The sequence below is a fragment of the Thermobia domestica genome, chromosome 17, assembly GCF_964235325.1.
Source record: "Thermobia domestica chromosome 17, izTheDome1.hap1.1, whole genome shotgun sequence".
NCBI classification, from domain to species: Eukaryota; Metazoa; Arthropoda; class Insecta; order Zygentoma; family Lepismatidae; genus Thermobia; species Thermobia domestica.
Genome location: NC_137470.1, coordinates 9268022 through 9290976, shown reverse-complemented (window position 1 = coordinate 9290976; position 22955 = coordinate 9268022).

The window sequence follows — 22955 nt, the reverse complement described above, 5'->3', positions numbered from 1 at the left end:
CGGAGAGGCACTCAACAATTTCGATGTTGACCCAGCATCGTGGGGGAGTTATCTTAAGTAAGAGGTAGCGGACTCCAGTCTAGAAAGCCGGCATAAGGACTTCGGGTGTCGATGCGTTGACTACACATCCCCACTTTGAACGTAAGGCCGCTGGTAGGAACCAAAGGACTGTCGTGCCAAGAATTTAGTTTGTTTTAATTATCATAAATGCCTTCTTTATTATTAAATTTTATCCAATATTTTCTTTTCAACTAGTTTGCGAAACTCGGAGCTAGCTACTTGTTTTCTTTTTAATTCATGTTCATAGTTAGAAGAACTAATCACTAAGGAAAAACAATCTTTTCAATAAAATTCGTCTCGCGTCTTTCGTAGCTCTAAGTTTAGTTATTTTTAGTTTTTTTTTTAAGTTGAAGGGCGGTTTATCATTTCCCCTCGCTTTCCCTATTTTTTTTTAGTTTTACCTATATTTCTTTGCACGGACATTGCACCTATACCCACGTGCTTAGTTTGTTCGTTTACAAAAGCGGGCCATTTTCCTGCTACTATAGAAAGTAAGAGTGCACTGTATCAGAGAAATATTAATTGACGTATGTAAGTGAATATATCTGTGACGAAGTCATATTTACTCAGTTTTTGCATCGTACATAGTTTCCTCATCCTCATTAATCTCTTTACCCCCGCTTCCTGAATTCCAGTTCTAGTATTCTTTCTTGATAGCGGACTGATGTCTCATGTAGACTTATTAACTATAACATCAGCAATAAATAAAGTACGGTTTAATTTGCACTAATTTTAAAACATTACATTAATTAAATAATAATAATAATAATAATAATAATAATAATAATAATAATACGGAGCGAGCTCAGGCTACTTGTTATGATTCTTGCTTCGCAATTGGATAATACCGGATTCGAATTCGGAGACCAGCCATCCTGACTGAGGATTTTCCAGGGTTGTTTCTCAGTTATACTGGGCAAATGCTAGGTTAGTACCTTGATCTAAGGCTCTGGAGACCTTCCTTCCATTCCTTTTCCAATGTTTTCATCTGTTGATTACTACAGTGTAAAGTAGCCTCTGAGGATGTATCTGGTAGCTTATAGTGAAAAAACAATAACAATGTAATATATCTTCACGAAACGTGTGGGTTAATTTAACTACAGCCTTACAGTCCCAATATATAGCTAAAGTTTTAATATCAATTTCCTGACTTTTAAATACTATTTTCATATTGTTTCAGCTTTCAATTTTCTCAAGTATGTTTCCACCGAGAATTGAACCTGAGATCACATGAACAAATGCGAATATGTTAAATATTTTTGAACACTTTAATATACAAAACACAAAACGCTTCAATGATACGACGCATGGATATGTTTTGGTTACCTCCTGCAATGTATGTTTAAAGAAAAAATAATAGAAATCTCTTTTATATTTACTCTTTCAACAAACGACCGACCTCAGAAGGGCAAGCCATAAGTTAGGTAATGAAGTCATACAACGAACACAACCATATCTCTCTCCTGAAATTCTCACGCCAACCAGTCTATATTTTTTGTTGTATATACCTTCGAAGTGAAAGATATTCATTATTACATTTGTTGATGGTTGGACTCTAGTGAGTCAGAAACTACTATTAATAGAGTTTGTTTTGTCTAGTATTCCTGCGATTAAAAGGGCCTTATCTAAAAGATATTTCATTTGTATCTGAGAAAAGGAGAAAGTTTATTTTCTAAGAATAAAATAAATATTATCAATGTGAAGTTAACATTAAGTTTCGAAGAGGAGCTAAACAGAAGAATTTGTTACCATTTACATCAGTTTTCAGACAGTTCACTATACTCTGAAATGGGAAGAAATCAAACTTGGAAACATTTTACTAAAGCGACTTCGACAGAAAGTGCAACATGTAAATATTGCAAGGTTAAAATAAAATAAAGAACAAAGGTAGAACAAACTGTTACGGAAACATTTAAAAGCACAGCAACCTACTATATCAGTGAATCCGAAAAAAAGTTTTAACGAATTTTAGATATTCAATTTTATAAGATCACAATTTCAGATGTAGGTTTGGATACGAATCAAGATCTGAGATTCGAATTTCGGATCCAGATCCGAGATCCGGACCAAGATCCGAGATCCGGATCTGCGATTCGGATCCGAGATCAGGATCTAGGTCCGGATCCGGATCTCACTGGATCCGGGATATCCGGATCCGAAAATTTTTGGCCATCCCTAATATATATAATAACATAGCATATTTCTTTCCAGAATTTTATAAAAACTATTTATTTTATAGAGTTCAAAATTCGGCCAAATGTTTATTAGTATTAATATTGCATGTTCACTTTTACTTTTTCTTGCTAAGGTAATATTATAGCGCGCTAATTAAAAATTAATTTTCTTCCATTTAAAAGCTGTTTAAGATATTGGCTGCATTTTGCAACAGTGCAGAACAGCAGATAGGAATCTAACCAGGTAGATTTCTTTCTCTCTCTTCCCTCGCTAGGTCACGTGCGTGAACTTAGGATTGTCCGCGGAGAAAAAGAAACCGATGGAATGCAGATTGACAGCAAATAAGAACAAAGTCTGTTTTCTTTCTCTTCATAGATCGTAAAGATTTCCTTGATTCTATGTAAACATCTCCGCGAATAATTACCTGTACAGGAATATTGCAGCTAACAACGTACGAAAGTTTCAGAAAATCTGTCTATGTTGTTTTCAAGTGTGGGGAGTCTGTTCATCTTATAAAATCAGTTTCGAAATGTAGAGCGTAGAACAAACTCACTTATTTTTTTGCATCAACTGACAAAAGTTTACATACAGATCAAAGAGAAGTCTTAGTGCGTTTGCACACGGCAACGATAATATCGGTGGAAGCATCGATAATGTCGGCGGTGAAATCGACTTCAATGTACTCAAATCGTAGCTTACACACGCCACCGATATTTCGGCCAATCCTCCGACACGCAGATGCTGTCGGCCAAGCCCCAGATAATGTCGGCGGTATCGCCGACACCGATTTTGTCGGTGGCAATGTTTTCTTATGATTGGATGCACATGTGGCCGATAATGTCGGCCGGCCAGTGGGTTAGATGAAGAGAGTGAGTGACAAGGCGCTGTATATTTTTGTTTCGTTTCTTGTCTTTGGAATTTTGTTGTTTCCATTTTTTTTCTATTATAATTGTATAATAATATTATTATTATCTTGTCCTATAAACAACTTCGAAACAGCTTATTATTTTTTTACAGTCTCTGTTTTGGAGTAGCTAATTCCCTTTATTAAATAAGTATAAAATGTGGGAAGTTTGAAGAGTACTGGTTTCCCTCTAAATAGCTATTACCAAATAGAATATAGAAAATTTAGATAACCAAGTTCTTGATTATTTTCCACTAATTTTTAATTTTTGTTCTTTCTCTCTCTGTCTCTCTCTCTCTAACACACACACACTCTTTGATGGTATATTTTTTAATCTATTAATGCATTTAAATTTCAATACATTCTGGAAATTAATTTAAGCGTAATTTTCAAAGTTTGATACACTGTGAACATAAGCATATGGAAAAAATCCTGATTATTATTACTTCCTTTTCTTTTCATTAGAATTGTGTGCAGATCACTTTTTCCGGTTCCACTCAATAAGCAGTGATTGAATACAATATTTTTTGACAAGTCAAAGTAGAATTATTATTTTGAAACGAAACCAACACAATCAAACACTCTTTCCCAAGCTCGAAGGACAAGTTACTCACTTGGCATTTTCTTGATTGTGATATCAACAATAGGGATGTGACTTCATGCTTCACTTGTTACAGATTTTTTCTCTCACTTCCAAAACTATCCCAAATCTCCCATTTTAAAAAATAATGTGTAGAATGGCAATTGAAAACAAAGACCAAAGCTATGTATCCAAGTTTTCCCTCTCCCCTTTGTACCGGGATCGACCCCCTGATAGAGTTCTGCATTTTAGCTACAGTGATTGGATCAAAAGGTTGTGTATTATTGCATTCTTACCTTTCTAGTTTTGCTTAGATTTTTAGAGATGGCAGGAATTTTTCCATTCGATATTTTAACCGTTATTGAACTTGTGGAATGTAGACTTTGCATATGGGATAAGATAACAGACTCTTTCAAGGACAGGATTGAAAAGCAAAAAGCACGGCGAGAAATTTATGCAAGCCTTGTCCAGGATTTTGAGTTCATGGACAAAAAGAAACTAGAAACGACAGGTATGTATGCAACAGCGCAAATCTGTCTTCAACATTAGGGGAGGGGGGACGGGTAATATCGTTCCCATATTATATATATACATATATAGCGATGTTCAAAATATTTCTGTAGCCGAGAAACAATGCTGTAGGGGATCAGGGGAGCAGAATTGTCTTCAACATTGGGAGGCGGGCAGATTTGAGGCTTATTCTGAGTGGACATTAATTTCATCTCACTTTCCTTTCTAGCGATCGGTCACAAATAATCAAATTTCTCTCCCAAAAAACACATTTCAAATCGGATTATTGGGGAGGACAATCTCCCCAGTTCCAAGATTGGAGGGGACATGTTCCCTTCATCCCCCCCGGGATTTGCTCCTGTGTATGTATGGAGCAATGTAAAACAGAATTACTAATTCGAATTTTATCATTTAATCTACTATGACATTAATGTTAACTACATGGAAAACAAAATAATATATATACATGTGTTTTCATTGGGAAGGCCGATGGGGGCTGAATTTGAACGTAAACACTATCGGGGTTGTCACTATACATCTGAGCAATCCCGATAAATATGGATTCGACACAAATATTGGTCATTTTCTACTACTTTTACATGTCCCGGTAAACGCCCCCTGAGACCCCCTTGGTTCGAATTGTGAAAAAATCGCCTCTGGCCTCCAGTCGATACCGCGAAAACTATGAATGTGACACTAAAATCTGCCATTTTCTACTACTTTTACATATTCCGATAAAAGCCCCTATGATCCTCTGGTTCCAATTTTGAAAAAAAACATGCCTCTGACCAGCAGCCGATGGGGGCAGTATTTGGAAGTCAACGCATGTGTGAGTATCACCATTCATCTCAGCGACAGTGAAAACTATTGATTTGAGACTAATATCGGTCATTTTCCATTATTTTTACATATCTCGCAATTCTCCACCCCGGTGACTCCCGGCCCACATACAATGGTGGCTGAATTAGAAAATCATCGCTAATGAAAGTATCACCATTGATCTCAGCGACCGCGAAAACTATGAAATCGACAATAATATCGGTCATTTTCTACTACTTTTACATGTCTGGGTTAACGCCCTCCTGAGACCCCCTGGTTCTAATTTAGTCAAAAACGCTTCACCTTGGTCTGGGACCTGAACCAAGGTATCCGTGTCCAAAATTTGGTAACTCTCGGCCAACTTGTCTGGTTCCCAGGCCGGTCCCGGTTGAAAAAAAAAAACTCTTCGTCTTGATCTGTGGCCTAGACCAAGCTACCCGCGACCAAACTTTAAAAACTTTCGTCCACTCGTCTGGTCCACGGGCCGCACACAGATAGAGAGACAGACACTCAGGCAAACTCTATTTTATTTATTTTTGAAAGGTCAGATCCACCGTTATTGTAATAGAGCGGTGCTTGAGTGATTGATCGTAGAAATTTAAAATCCAATGAGTGATAATTTCATAGCCTTGTTTTATTACAAGTTTAAACTCTTTAGTCAGTAGAGAAGAGGGCATGATTCGTGGGTCAGAGTTGATGACAATGGGTTTCGGTGGGTCTTGGTTCACAGTGTGTGACAGTGGTTCATGGTAGGTCATGGGTCACGATGGGTGGTGGGTCAGTTGGTCGTGGCTAAAGTTTTCATTGCCCCACACTCTCTCTGAACTACAGTATTGAAAATTAATCAGTGAAAATCAATTGCAATTGATCAATCAATTGAAAGTAATTGCTGTGGAAATCAAAAATTGCAATTGAATTAATTGCTAATTAATTTCAATTGCAATTACTTTCAATCGATTGATTAATTGAAATTGATTCTCCTTTATTAATGGGCAACTGCAATTAACAATTAACCATTACTTACTTCCGTTGTCAATTGCAATTAACAATTAAATTTACAGATTAATTGTTAATTGTCAATTCAATTGAAATTTGCCCAACACTGCCACTCTTCTCTTCACTGTCCCGATCCGGCCCTTCAAACTTTTTTTTTCCTTCTATCGAAGCCAGTACTGCCTATTTGGGAAAAGTCTCAATGTAGAGTGGTAGTGGTAAAAACGATGCATATTCGCCGTTCTGTTGGAAGGGGGGCTGGTGGAATGTGCCGTAAAATTTTACGTTGCCCCCATAGGAAAAAATCCAGATTCGACACTACTAATATATATATATATATATATATATATATATATATATATATATATATATATATATATATATATATATATAATTGAGAAACACTATGTTTGTGACTATAACTCTCCCGAACCGCCCCACTGATCTTAATCAAATTTGAAATATGGATGAGTTTTACGGCTGGGCTGGTTTTAGGCTATTCACTTTGATGGTACAACTTAGGGGGGGGGTGTAAAAATAAATAAAATTTAATAATTCCTGAACCACTCGGCCAATCTTGATCAAATTTTCAACATAGATGAGGCTCAGGCCTGGGATCGTGTTATTTAAATTTGACGAAGTAACGTGGGGTTGGAGAAGGAGGAGATATATATATATATAAATCAATTTATATAAGACTGAAAGCCACTATTTTTGTAACTTAATAACTCTTGAACTATATCTTGAATATCCGACCGATCGCAATCAAATTTTCAAGATGTATGAGGTTTGGATCTGGAAACATTTTTGTAATTTTACTTTAACGGTACATCCTAGGGGGGAGGGGGAACGTATAAATAGAAACTAATAAAACCTAATAACTTTTGAACCACCCAACCAATCTCGATCTAATTTTCAACAAATATGAGGGTCGGGTCTTGGGTGTTTTTTTTATCATTTCACTTTGACGAGCCAACGTAGGGGAGGGAGAGGGGGAAGATATATGTAAAAAAAATTAAAAAATGCCTGTCTCTGTGACCATCACTCTTGAACCACCCGACCGATCTAAATCAAATTTTCAATATACATGAGTATAGGGGCAGGGATTACTTTAGGCTATTTACTTTGACGAAACAACGTAGGGGAGGGCGAGAGGGAGAGAAATTTAAAAATGATAAAAAATGACCGATATTAATGTTGAATCCATAGTTTTCGGGCCCGATGAGACAAACAGTAACACTTCTGATGCTGTTTCAATCCAAGTTCAGCCCTAATAGTTGGGAAGGTGGAGGGTACAATGGAGGAGAGGGGGATGAACGTTTAAAAATGATCGAAACTGAGTAATATTAGTGTCGAATCAATAGTTTTAGGAGTAGCTGAGATTAACAGTGACAATTCTGATTTCGTGTGCCGCAGCACGGGGGAGGGGGAGCTATATATAATAATAATAATCGAAAATAACCAATATTAGTGCCTAATCCATAGTTTTCGGGATCATTCTGATGAACTGTGGCATCTTCGATCCGGTTTAAATGCAAAATCAGCTCCGCCACTTGCGGGAAGGGGAGAAAGTGATATATAAAATGATCGATAATGGCCACTATCAGGGTCAAATTTATAGTTTTCTGGGTCGCTTAGATGAGCAGTGGTACTTTCGATCATGTTTAAATTCAAATTCAACCCCACAACTTGGGGGAAAGGGAGGAAGAGATATTTAAAGATAATGGAAAATGACCGTTAATTAGTGCTGAATCCACATTTGTGGGGGGTCGCTGAGATGAACAGTGACACTTTCGTTGCCATGGCCCGCAACATAGGGGAGGAGGAAATATATATATATATGACCGAAAATGACCGAAAATGACCATTATTGGTGTCGAATCCATCATTTTTTGGGTCGCCTAGTTGATCAATGATCTTTCCGATGCTGTTTAAATCAATGCCATTAAAAACGAAAACAGTATATTTCACGGGTACTAAACACATGAAATACGGAGTTGTGCTTTAAAATTTTCATTTTAACTTAGCAAAGCGGGTAATATATGCTAGTAATACTAATAAAGCTCAGGTACTGTCCTTTCTCTATTTCAAAACCACCTATTTTTTAAATCTCTTTGCTATAATATCTATTACTGGAGCTATCAGTATATTTTTGTTTTTCGTCTTTATACAACACCAAGGTTATAAAGGAAGGTCTTTTATATGTGGGTTCGGAACTTGAATCTGATAGGTCGTTCCCAACCATACTATCTCGCCTCCAGAAAAACTGGATTACAGGGCAGAGTCTAAAGCAAGAAATTTCTCTCTCTTTTGCTAAAAAAACTTTAGTTCGCATACTAGTCATAGCACATGTTTAGAGGTTTTTCAACGAATCTGTATGAGACGAGACCTGCAAATGACACAATACTGAAAGTTGAGCTTACACCAGGAGTCGAATCTGGTATCATCCTAAAACAAAAAAATCCTAATGGCTGACTACTTTAATGCTCATAAATCATTCTAATGTAAAAATTTTTGGTGAGCCCGGCCCCCTAGACTCCCCGTAGATACGAGCCTGTGTGACCCCCCACCCTCGAACACAATTTTCTGGAAGAAAGCCTCTATTCTTCCTTTTGTCTGTCTAGTTTACTGAAAACATGAAAAGCAAACTAGATCACAGAGCATAGAGTTGGAAATGATGGACATGTTGCATTGCAGACATATTTCGTACCGTTGGTGACATATTTCGTATATCTCCTATGGTGCTCAATATGAATTGAGTTGATTTTGTCGTCCCTTTCAGCAGCGAGGCTATATAAGACGGGACCTACTTATTAATTGACAAACCCGAACTACATGAGCTCTCAGCGGAATCGAACCCGGGTCTCTCACGCCAAAGGCACGTACGCTAACCACTTAGACACGAAGAAGCTCGGAGCTCATATTAGAAAAGAAGAAAGCACATTATGGGAATTTCAGTGCAGACAACTAAGTACGACGACTGTTAAAAGAATATTTTTCATCTTGAATATATTGTAATAATGGTCAATCTTATTCGATAATGTCATTTTTAAAAAAATAGCATTCTCTTTTCTGTAACTTACTACAGTATACAAGTTAAATTTCACACAGTGTGCAAAAGAGGGGAGGGATTACAACGTACGATGGGCTTCGTTCGCTTCCTATCCGATGGACAAAACCTTTCTTGTAAAATTCAGCGTTTCAAAGAACCTGTGTAGTTGCTGATTGCTACACATAAATTCACAGAATTTTAGTACTGTCTGCCTGAAGTAAAGTCTTAATTTTAGTACAGAAGCTGCCTGAGGCAAAAAAGCAAGCACACCGCAGGCGTGGTGGCTTCTGTGCCTCGTAACATTGTGTTTAAAAAAACAGACACAAGGCCACTTGTCAGTTCTTGCAACTGATAAGGCTTTTTTCTTTTATACAAATCATATTGTTGTTTGAAGCTCTTTATTCCTTTCAAAAACAATATAACCAGATTCATGGGAACCCACAGCAATTGTAATAAAAGTTGAAAAAATATCTGTATCATTCAGATACTTTATTATTGTTATTATTATTATTATTATTATTATTATTATCACATAATATTTTTCGTTAGTCCTCACAGCAATTAATACTTAGCAGCAGGGGTTAAGGTGCGTGGGAACGCGGGGGACCCTATCCCCACCTCCAAAAAACTGTGTACGGCGTCCTCCCACTTCCTAAGCAATTACAATGGGCAAAGATAGGCATGGGGGACGGCGTGACGTCATGCCGCTACCTACCGTACCCCTACCTTTTCAGATGATTCAATCCCATCTAGCCTAATCCCACCTCGCCTAACGATTTATCATCCACTTATATCTCCAAAATAAGAATGTCTACCATTTTAGGCGAGATGGGAATTTCCATCTTACTTAATCCCATCTCGCCTAAAATGGCGGTAGGATGCAAGGAGGGAATTTCTGTACTGAAGAGGGAATTCCTCTAATAGAATTTTAACCAGATATTTCAATCAATATTGGCAATCTCTGTCAATTACAATATAAATATATAATAAGTACTATACAAGAAGAAAGCATAGGGGGAAGGCGATTTAGTGAATTTAGTTCACTTTTGGTTTATTTTGGGAATACTGGAAATTGATTGGCAAAGATAAGCTAATCAGAAACAGGATAGAAATATAGAGGGTGTTTCAAAACAACACTTACAACGTTTGAGAGCTCATTCCTGACACCGTGATAAGACAACCTGGGTGCACAATGCTTCCTTTTGGCGCTATGACCAGCCAAAAACCAGTCGGAAAAATGCCCAAAAAAGCCGTAACTCGAGAACAAAATGTCGGATCGAAGTCGAGGGAAAGGAAATGTATATTATTTTTAGCTATGGCTTCCATTAATGCACAACCCGATATGGTACAGAGGCAGCACAAAGGTCAGCTCAAATAAATTGAAGAATTATGAGGATATTTTATGAAAGGGGGTTATAGCCCCACACAAGTTACCGGCACATGCAAGGAGCATTAGAATATTAATTCTGTGACATTTGTGAAAAATCTGACGCTCACTGGCATTTCCGGAACAAAATTTTGAATTTTTATAAAGGTACATCATCTAACGCTTCGTCCCCTGTGCCCCCCTAAGGCGGTGCGTTACCAAAATAGCATTCCATATTTCAAAAATGCATACTCTTTTGCTACAATGACGCCAAATTTCACACTAATTAACAAAAACACCTTCTTCTCGTATGTCCCTACTAAGGATATTTCTGGTGATTTTCTTACTTTTGAAAGGGGGCTGTAGCCCCATTATCAGTCACTCTTACATGTAAGGAGCATTAATTATGTGACATTCGTGATTAATCTGACGTTTACTGGCACTCCGAAAATAAATTTTGGGATTTGGTAACACATCACCCACCAGCTTTTTACGGCCCTTGCCCCCCGAAGGGGGGCCTTCCCAAAATAATGTTTGAGACGGCTTTACTAGCTTTGTGAATGAGTGTTTTTGCATTTCGTAACAAATACAACTCATTTGCCCCAAAATCTTTACGAATAATTATTGGAGAAAACTGCTTCCAAAATTTAACATTGAACCTCCCATAAGGAAAATGAACTTCAGTGTTTACACTTCCAAAAGGGGGGCTAAACATTAATTTTCTTTTATTTCCTTTAGAAATTCGAAAAATTCAGATATTTCTCAATAAGAGTGCCAAATTTTATATTAATGGTGTGAAAACTTCATCTTCTCCCAGTGCTGTAGAAAATTACACGAATTGTATAACAGTCTGTATATATATATATATATATATATATATATATATATATATATATATATATATATATAAAATTCAAAATCACGTTTTCAGTCAAAAGAAAAAAATATTTCATTTGTTTACCTTTGGAATACCAATATCTAATCTAAATGATCTAGACCCTCAAAAGTATTGTAATATTTATTTTGTATATTACTGTTACGCACACGCCTAAAATGCCATGATTGTTCTTTCATTTTAGTAGATATTTCTTTTAAAGTTATGTTTTTTAAGTAACATTCCGTATTTTGGAATGCAAAATATTAATGATAATGCTTCTACAATAACTTTGTTTTCCTTCTGTCGTATCTTCCTTTCTCACCTCGCAAAAGTCGATTTATGGTCAAAAATGGTTGGAAAATGAAAATAGGGATATTTCACCCTGTTGGACAAGTCTTGTTATAAAATACTGTACTTAGAAGGTAAATTCTGTACCACCAGACATGTCAACTCTGACGCGAAATCTTAGCAGTTATAGTAGTATTAACTGTGGTCGTAGTAGTAATAATAGAAGTAGTAGTAATATTAGTAGTATTACAGTACTTTGCAGTCTTGAATAAAGAGTCAGTTTCCCAAACACACTACGATTAACATAGACTGACAGTAAGACCGTACGAACACGACAAAGGCAGGGGTAGTGGAGGACATTTAAGGAAAAAAATGACAACATTAGTTTTCAATCCTTCCTTGAGTGCCCAGTTCCAACCCGGAAATACGTGCGCCCGGTTCGGCCCTATAGCATTTGTGTCCGGGCCGAACAGGACACGCCCAGCCCGTGCAGGGCAAAGCCCTGCAAACCCAGGCCCGAAGACGGCCCGGCCCGACCCGAATGGATCTGAATTCTGTGCCCGGCTCGACCCGGCCCGGGCCGGGCACGAAACGGGCCGAGCCGGGCCGGCCCGAACACTGTGAAAGACGGATCGGAAACTAATGTTGGCAGCCTGTATTAATCGTAATGTGTTTGGCATGAGCGGCGATTAGGGGGAGGCAAAGGGGGGCAGTTGCCCCCGCACTTTTTTTAAGTAACCAATTAATGTATATAGTTTCATTTGGAAATGTAACGATTTTGTATGTGTTACTGATTAATAGGAAAAAATGCTGCCATATAATATTTGCTGTTGCCTGAATACGTATTGGTTGTCTTCCCGTGGAGTAAAGAAAGCTACAGTAATTGCGTTTTAATCGCCACAGAAAATAACCCCAAAAAATAACCTATTGGAGCACAATTTCAGCATACTTTCATTTCTTCTTACAAGGGCTCGATATGTTAGTGAGCCGCTTTGAAGCTAATCGAAAGAACATTATGCAAAAAAGTAGGGCCTATTGCACAAGTTATTCTTTAATTGCACAAAAATTGACAGTTCCTAAAATGTCTTTTCTTCTTTCTAAAGTAAGGAATATCGATTAAAAAGAGCGTGATAAGAAACAACTTATACCTTTTCCATTGTTTTGTAGTGTAATATACGAGTGAAGTGTTGTGTTTAAGGATGTACGAGTGTATATACAATAAAATTTAGTAAATTGAACATAATTCTAGGTTTTAAGTTTATTTTGTATAACTGAAGTGTGGATTGTAAGTATTGTTGTGTTTTGATGTGTTCCAAGAAAGTGAAATCTGCACCTAATGGCAACGAACATATTTCAAGAAGTTCCAAAAGCAAATATTTCTTTAAATTTCGTAGCATATGCTTGTAGTATTTACTGTCTTTCATTTTCTAAGAGTAATAACATACATTTAATATCATGTGTGGAATTAAATATTAAGTTTTTCATTAATCCTCAGTTTCAATATAACTTTTGCAAAACAAGCATCATTATTCATTACTATGATTAATATTATCCTTTCTATTTATTTGTGTTGCAAATTTATTAAATAATCTGATCACACAATTTTCCAGACAGAATTTTAAGATGTTCATGAGCAAGGAATCAAATCTCTTCTTACACCTTCGTTGTTTAAGAGTACAAAGAGCTAGTATCTACTTGCGTTGTTCTTCTCAATTTACTTAATAAACTATTATATACGATATACGGTATTTTAACTGAAAATATAGTATCCTATTAGTTATACAACCTTTCGTCAAACAAAATGTTAGAAACAACCAGGAAAACTAACATTTATATAAAAATATTCAGATCATGTCTTGCCCCCTCACTTTTAACGTCCAACCGCCGCCACTGGTGTTTGGGAAATTAACTCTTTATTCAAGACTGTAAAGTATTGTACTTCTACTACTCTTATTACTACTACTACTGCTACTGCTATTATTATTATTATTATTATTATTATTATTATTATTATTATTATTATTATTACTTCTACTACTACAACTGCTACGAGCGTCAGAGTTGACATGTCTGGTGGTACATACTTTACAATCTAAGTACAGAAAAAATCGAAGAAATACTAGTTATTATGGCCAGTCTGCGTAGTCTGGCCAGTAGAATGCATTCACATCTGGTGCTAGAGGTCGTCGGATCGATCCCTCCTCGTGTTATGTGAGCTTTGTTGTGGACAAAAATCGTGAGCGTGGGAGTTTTTGGATTAGACCGTTTTCGTCCACTGTCTTCATTCCACCAATTCATCCATCATCATTCATACGTCTTGAGCCGTAATTGCCTAAAGAACATATGAGAAAGTCAAGTCCTTGACCTACTAATTAGAATTTGTTCCGCTACATTAGACCACGGAGGCCGAAACCATGAACTGGCGTGTTCATAAGATTAGCGCAATTTGTAGTAATGTTCAATTAGCACGGCAGATTCCAAATCATATTACATGTTCCTGTATTCTTTATAATTCGATGCTACAATAATAATAACAAAAAACAATGATCAAATAAATCACCCAGACCCCAGGATCGATGAAGTGTTCCTGGAACGGTGCGTAACAAGTAAATAACAGAGCTATATGACGGAATGCGAGGCAGTAAATCAAAACAAAATCCACACATATCATTGTTGATCAAAAAATACCTCAAAAGTCCCCTGAATGAAAAATGTGTAGATATCAGCTATCAAAAATGCCTCTTAACATCACATATAATAGAAGGGATAGTTGATATTAAGAAAATGAAAATATAAGGTTTCCTAAGAAACCAATAGTGCAAAATGAACATCGCTTTACTGTATGTCCTTGTACGCATCGAATAGCATGGAAACAGATTCAACAGTTTCAGGCTTTAGAGCATTTCTCCGTTCCTGAGTACTAAAATCTCTTTCAGTAGACGCACTAGAAGCAGGGATGACGAGATACTGACGCGTTAATTTACACAATTTTGGTAATGTTTGTTCTTGTTGCTTCCACCACTGCAGTATATCTAGTTCTCTTACACATGATGACATGTTGAGGTAGATGTCTACTTCACACCACAAAGTTCACTTGGCGAGAGCTCGGATCAAACCAGGGACCCCATACACCAGAGGTGAACGCTCAACCGCTAAGCCACCGTTCCAGGAACACCTAATCGACCCTGGCGATTTGGTGATGTATTTGATCATTATATTTTGTTATATTTGTAGCATCATACTATAAACAATACATGAACATGTAACACCATTCGATATTTGCCTTGCTAATTGAACATTACTACAAATTGCACTGATCTTATGAGCACGCCAGTTTATGGTTTTGCCCTCCGTGGTCCAATGGTAGCGTACCAAATTCTACTTACTAGGTCAAGTACTTGACTTTACCATACGTTCTTTAGGTAACTACGGCTCAGGCTGAATGGATGATGATGGGATGAATTGGTGGAAAGAAAACAGTGGGAGGAAGCGGGACCACCCCAGAAACTCCCATGAACACGATGTTTATCCACAACAAAGCTCACATAGCATGAGCAGGGATTGATCCGACGACCTCTAGCACCAGATGTGAGTGTTTTTTTCTATTGAGCCACTATTCTCCCTCGTAGATCAAGCATCGGTTCACATTCTACGCAGACCGGCCATAATAACTAGCATTTCTCAATTTTATTCTGTACTTAGAAGGTAAATTCGGTACCATCAGACATGTCAACTCTGACGCGAAGTCGTAGCACTTGTAGTAGTATTAGCAGTGGTCGTAGTAGTAATAGTAGAAGTAGTAATAGTAGTAGTAGAAGTAGTAATAGTAATAGTATTACCAGTACATCACAGTCTTGAATAAAGAGTCAGTTTCCCAAACACATTACGATTAACATAGGCTGACAGTAAGACCGTACAAACACGGCAAAAATATAGGTAGTGGAGGACATTAAAAAAACAAGTAGGCTGACAACATTAGTTTCCGAACCGTCTTTCAGACTATAGGGCCGAGCCGGGCCGGCCCGATTCGGCCCGAAATGTGCCCGGCCCGGTTAGGGACCGGTCCAGTTTGATATTACTTGAAACGGGTTGGGCCGGGCCGGGCACCGGGCCGAATCGGGCGCGCCCGGCCCGTGCAGGGCTCTGATTCATATCCACTGCAAACGCTGTTTTTGTTCCATTTTGACTTTTATTTTAGTACTCAGACGAGAATTGTATTCTATGTCTTAATTTTCTGCATTCTTTCACATATGGAAAGATTCGTTTACGTATCTAAATGTTTCATTACGTATGGAGAGCTAAATGACAAACAGGCATGTGCTGATATTAATACAAAGTTTCGAAATATTGAATTATTAAATATTTCAATCAATGTTGCTTTTTTATACAATTAATAACAAATCTTATTATATTTAAAAGAAGAAAAACACATCAGCAAAATTTCTCCCGATTGCAAAGGTTGACTTCGAGGTTCGAACCTGGTTTACTTTTTCCCGAAGATACCCGAAGCTGGACTTAGAAAATTTTTTCCTTAAAATAGCAATAAAGAATGCCCTCGACCTTTGAGACAACATGTACCTTTCGGGAGTCAACTTTCAAAAGTTTGGTGTGGGTTCTTTTGCCCCATAAAACTGTTTTTCTGCAGAAAATAAAAAAGCATTCCTTTATTTTTTTGCGTATTTGACCATACAAAAAGTTTCGTTGGAATTCTTCGTGGCCTTTACACACATATGACATACTGTTACCAGCATTTTTTATATTTCGTGATCAAAGGCTTGGAGGGGTCCGAGCCAACTAACCGTTTTTCTCAGAAAAATACGAAACCCGTTTGCCCTCAATTTAAACCTACAATATCTGTGCAATATTTGATTCAATTTGGTTCACTTCTTCGCGTCTTTCGGGCGTCAACTTTTAAAATTTTGGGTGGGTCTCTTGCCACCTAAAACCGTTTTCCCGCAGATCATAAAAAAACCGTATTCCTTTATTTTTTGCGTATTGTCCATACAAAAGGTTGTGTTGCAATTCTTCATGTCTTTTACACACATCTGACATACTAGCACTTTTCATATTTCGTGATCAAATGTTTGGAGGGGTCGGCGCCCCACGCTTCCGTTTTCCCCAAGAAAATACGAAACTCGTATTCCCTCATGTTTTGTCTACAATATCTGTGCACAATTTAATTCACTTCGCCTCACTTCTTCTTGCCTTTCGGGCATCAACTTTCAAAACTTTGGGTGGGTTCTTTTGCCCCCTAACAACTGCTTCTCCGCAGAAAATAAAAAAACGCATTCCTTTATTTTTTGCGTATTGTCCATACAGAAAGTTTCTTTGGAATTCTTGGTGGGCTTCACACACACCTGACAATCTTTTACTAGCACTCTTGATATTTCGTGATCAAAGGTTCAGAAGAGTCCGGGCCCCAACTAACCGTTTTTTTTAGGTAAATACGAAACTCGTGTTCCCTCGTTTTATATCTACAATATTTGTGCAAAATTTCATTCACTTCCATTTACATTTTCTTACTTTTTGGCGTCAAATTTCAAAATTTTGGGATGGGGTCTTTTGCCCAATAAAACCGTTTTTCCGCAAAAATAAAAAAACCGTATTCCTTTGTTTTCAGTGCATTGTCCATACAAAAGTTTCCGTGCAATTCTTCATGTCCTATACACACATTTGACATACTGTTAGTAACACTTTGATTTTTCGTTATCAAACGTTTGGACGGGTCGGCGCTCCACACGACTGTTTTCTCTAGAAAATTACGAAACCCGTAACCTCATTTTCTGTCTGCAATATCTGTGCAAATTTCATTTACTTCGGCTCATTTCTTCTTTTCTTTCGGGTGTCAACTTCAAAATTTTGGGTGAGAGATTTTGACCCCTAAAACAGTTTTCCGCAGAAAATAAGAAACCAGTATTCATTTATTTTTTTGGTTATTTTGCATACACAATGTTTCGTTGCAATTCTTCATGTTCTTTACACACATCTGACATACTGTTACTAGCGCTTTTGATATTTCGTGATCAAAGGTTTGGAGGGGTCGGTGCCTCACCCAACCTTTTTCTTCAGCAAAATACGAAACTCATATCCTCATTTTACGTCTGTAATATCTGTGCAGAATTTCATTTACCTCGGCTAATGTCTTTTTACCTTTCGGGCGTCAACTTTTAAAATTTTGGATGGGGTCTTTTGCCCCCTAAAACCGTTTCTCGCAGAACATTAGAAACTCATATTCCTTTATTTTTTGCGTATTGTCCATACAAAAAGTTATGTTGCAATTCTTCGTGTCCTTTACACATATCTCAAATACTGTTACTAGTACTTTTGATATTTCGTGATCAAAATGTTTGAAGGAGTCCGTGCCTCACCCAACCTCTTTTTCCAGGAAAATACGAAACCCGTATTCTTTCGTTTTAAGCCTTCAATATCTGTGCAATATTTCACTCACTTCGGTTCACTTGTTCTGACCTTTCCAGCTTCAAATTTAAAATTTTGGGGTGGGTTGTTTTACCCCATAAAACAGTCTTTACGCAGAAAATAATAAACCCGTATTCCTTTATTTTTTGCGTATTGTCCATACAAAAAGATATGTTGCAATTCTTCTTGTCCTTTACACACATCTCAGATACTGTTACTAGTACTTTTGATATTTGGTGATCAAAGGTTTGGAGGGGTTGGCGCACTACGGAACCGTTTTCCCCAGGGCAATACGAAACCCGTATCCTCATTTTACGTCTGCAGTATCTGTGCACAATTTAATTCACTTCAGCTCACTTCTTCTTGCCTTTCGGGCTTCAACTTTCAAAAGTTTGGGTGGGGCTATAGCCTTTAAAACCGTTTTCCCGCAGAACATAAAAAACCCGTATTCCTTTATTTTTTGCGTATTGTCGATACGAAATGTTTCTTTGCAATTCTTCATGTCCTTTACACACATCTGACATACTATTAATAGTACTTTCGATATTTCGTGATCAAAGGTTTGGAGGGGTCGGCACCCCACGCTTCCGTTTTCTCAAGGAAAATACGAAACCCATACTCCCCCATTTTATGCCTACAATATCTGTGCACAATTTCGTTCACTTCGGCTCAATTTGTTACAGTCTAATGAGATTATGTTTTTAATAGGAGGGTGCCCGAAATTTTTTGCACCGACTGTATCTGACGTTTAACAAAAAAATTCTGGCTGTTCATATAATTCGTAATTTTATTTGTTATTCTATTTCAAATTAACATGGAAAACTGTAAAAAAATTCATTACGGATTATAGTTTTGGGAATCAATATCTTTATTTATATTTTAAATTAGTTATAAGTCTTGCATATGTATATGTAAATGGATTATTACAATTCTTACGGTGTCAGTGCTATCCGAAAATATAGATCCACTATTGGACGGAACTTTCCAGATCAAATAACCAATCTAAAATTCGACAGAATTTTTAGGACCACCCTTCACCTCTCTTTTAGATACCTAGGTCCTTCTAAAATCTAGTTTGATCCAGATTTTACCAAATTTTATTCGTTTTAAAGCCCCACCGCCAAAAATGCTTTGTTTTGATTGGCTGATAAACCCACGCTATGATATTAGGGCGCAATTATTCCATTCCATGCCAAGAATTCCACTGAAGACGCCGGATTCGGATCTTCTATCTCAAAAAAGTCGAAAAGGAGCTAGGAAAGCTGCAGTAAAAGGTAAAACTAATATAATAGTCGAATAACTACCAAGCAGGAAGCTAAGGAGCCATAAATTTGCTAGATTTTCATAGTAAAAACCGGACTGAAGAACTAAAATAGGAAGCATAACTCGGTAACTCCATGTTGTGCAGATATAGTTCGTGATGGACAGAATTCAGGATAGTGTGTGCATTTAATCTCCTTTCCCAAACCCAGTTTGCAGTTCAGTGAATCAAATAGTTAAATTTCCCTCTTGCCCCTCATGAATCAGTGTAGGTTCGGTCAGACCTGTCCGTTCAGTAATCTGTCTGTGTAGTTAGTACGTGATTTTTTTTTCATATATATCTATATATATAAAAGAGAACGCACAAATCCTTTGTTACCTCATCACGCTAATACGGCTGAACCAATTTCTTTTATTTTTGGGGGGTTATTAGGATTTGGACCCTAGATGGTTTTTATCATATCACTTTAATTTTTAATTACCAGTGTCTTGAGATAATTGACCATTCAAGTGTCCATAACGTACAAATCCTTTGTTAGTTCATCATAGGTAAAAATAAACGTATTTATATGCAACCCGCATGACCGTGTCACTCGGCGGGTTAACATAAATGACAGGCGATATAATGTTAACATTTACTGCAATCTACTATGGTTTTTATCATATCACTTGAAAGCGAAAACTTCCGGGGTGACCGCAGCGAAGCGGGGCGGGTTAACATAAATGACAGGCGATATAATGTTAACATTTAATGCAATCTTCTATGGTTTTTATCATATCACTTGAAAGCGAAAAAGTAAAAATTATCTAAGTAACAAAGTTTATTGCGTTCCGGGGTGACCGCAGCGAAGCGGGGTGAACGCTGCTAGTATATATATATATGGCGGTAGTTTTATGTCTGTTTGTAGTGTTAGTAACCATCAGCATGTACGTGTAAATTAAGCAGGGGGCTCCTATCTGACTCCCAAATTGGGAGTACGGCTTCCAGCGGGATGAGTTGAACATGTAGTTTGTTCCGGGTTCCTGCCCCTTCAGGGCAGGGGTCCTATTGTTAGCTAATACTCCGATATGTCCCCTCGGGGGCATTGACTAAACAGCTTAAGAATGTGATTTAGTAAATACAGGGCCAGTTGGCCCTGTTCCTTTCTTTCCCTTTCCTTTCGAGCCGATTTAAAATGGTAAAATCTGAATGTTGTCTGTGTATATTTATTAGTATAACATGTATTAATGATAGTGATGATTGGTGTGTATTGGCATGATGTGTCTTGTAGTTTAAGTAGTATGTGCATATTTGTAATGTTCTAGTAGTAGTAATTGTGGTAGTTAAGTGATGAAAGAGTGTGTGAGATAATTAAATACGGACAGTGTAGTATTTACTATGCGATAAATTTCTATTACTCCGTCATTAAGTGAACGTAATATAGTATAATAATTCCGTGTACAAGGTCACATTCAGTTGTTCAAGGGTTGATTATATCGTCGCTAGCCCTAGTGTCAAAAGTCAGTACTAACCGCCATTCTTCAGTCGAGGTGCTTAGTGATTTAGTTTTCATGAAATTGACCTTTCTTTCCGAAATAAAACCTAGAAGGTATAATTCACAGCCCATATGAATGTACAGTTAGGTCAAGTGACCCAAAATTAATATATTCTGAAAGTTTCAACATTCTGCATAGTCTAGAAATCGAGATATTTAAGTAAATAAACAATACGTAATTTTTAACAGAAGTCGGGCGATATGATGCTAGTTCTTCGCTTTGAAATTATATTAAATGTCCACTTTTTCTTCGTGGCTGCAGAAGTTCATTGTTGCTGCAGAATTTCATAAACATTAAACATTATCGCAGATAATTCTATTTTCAGTGAACATACGTAGGATTTTTTTCTTTCTTCTTAATAAAGCTACCGAGTATTACATAGTATTGTGTGTGGGATGAAAGAGTCTTGGGTTCGAGTGAGGTTGTCGTGCGGTGATCGGAATGGGAAATGTTTGTAGTGATTATAGATTTTAAAGTGTTAGGATGAAATGCGTATATAGGTTGGGCGTAGATAGAGGAAACAGGGTGTTTGTGAAATATAGCGACGTAGTAAATGAAAAGATAATGATATGAATATTATATGAATATTAATAAGTATATGAATATTGTAGTAAATGAATATAGAAGATAGGACACCCATATAGTTAAATATATAGTAGCCCAGTGAATACTTCGCCGCGTGTTGATATATAGATATTGAATAGATACGTGTAGCTACAAACATCTCAGGTTCTGACCCCTGCACCATAATATCACGCGGACCGGAGGGCGATATATAGTCGGACTATGGTAATACTTTGGAGTTTTATGTGTTATAATATTAATCAACCATAGTAATACCATCTGATAGAATAGGTAGCATCATATAACCGCTGACTAGACATATTGAATAATAAATTATGAAAAGACAATAGTAGTTATACAACAGGGCTGTAGTGAATCATATCTTCTGGTCGGTTTTAAAATAGAATATCCTGCTCCGTGAGATTTTTTTTTCTTCACGTTACCTACTCAGGCTAGCTTACAATGTTCATGGAGGCGACGGTTCGGACAGGGGTACAGAAGCAAAACAATTAATTATTGAAATTTATTATTCCGTACCCGGGCATCGACCTCTCCCCCCTTGAATATTTTCGTTTTCTTTTCTTAGTTTCCAAACTAGATAGTGATGGAAATTAATCGATGCCTCAGAATTTAGCGCATTCTGCGAAGGGGAGCTATCGGTGAGGTTTGGCCATAGAAATCACCGATCCGAAATTCAGTTTATTTAATTTTTTTTTTATTTTGGCAAATCACTAGTTAGGGATATCTTAGCTAATACTTTTACTCTAGTTTCATTACTGTCCTAGAACCTTCTTAGTTCTTCTGACGGGTCGAATATTTTTTTTGTCTTACTTAGAGATTTCAAAATTAGGGACGCAGTTACCTGGTCCCTTTCCCCCTCTCCTTTTAACCTGCTGGTCTGGGCCGGATACGGGGATCGGATTTCAATCTTACAAACAAACTCTTGTGGAATTGGGATCTGATGGACACAGAACTTGCATCCTTGGCAGCAGGGACTCCCTCTTAGTTTACGTATTTAAGTAAACCACCCTCTTTCGGCATATGTGAATATTTTTGGCTATGAGTTGTTATATATTTAAATTCGATCACTCTTCTGAGTACTGAGTAGTACTTTAATCTTTCTCCTTTCGTTGGCGCCGCTTTCTCTCTCTTGTCTCGTTCTTCCTTCTTACTTCGAATTTTTTTTTAAATTTTCAACCTTCCCCCCCCCCCCGATTTTGAACTTGTTGCTTACGATTTATTTAACATACAACTCTGATCTGAAATTACCAGCTGAGACGTTTGCAAGACACGATTCATGGATAAAGTAGATAATAATTGGGTCCTCCATCTCATGTTGACCTATCGCTGAAATGAACAAAGACTTAGTATTTGACGACACTTCGATTACGTTCTTTCACCGTCGTTCCTCTTAAGTTTTTTTTTCGTAATCCATTGGTCACTTTCTTTTCTGTGTTGGTTTTCGATTACTTTGTAGTTAACCTGGGCCCAGAAATTGTTATTTGGTTTATCTAGTTATATCTTTAGAAATGCTCTGTGTTACGTGCCTGCCGC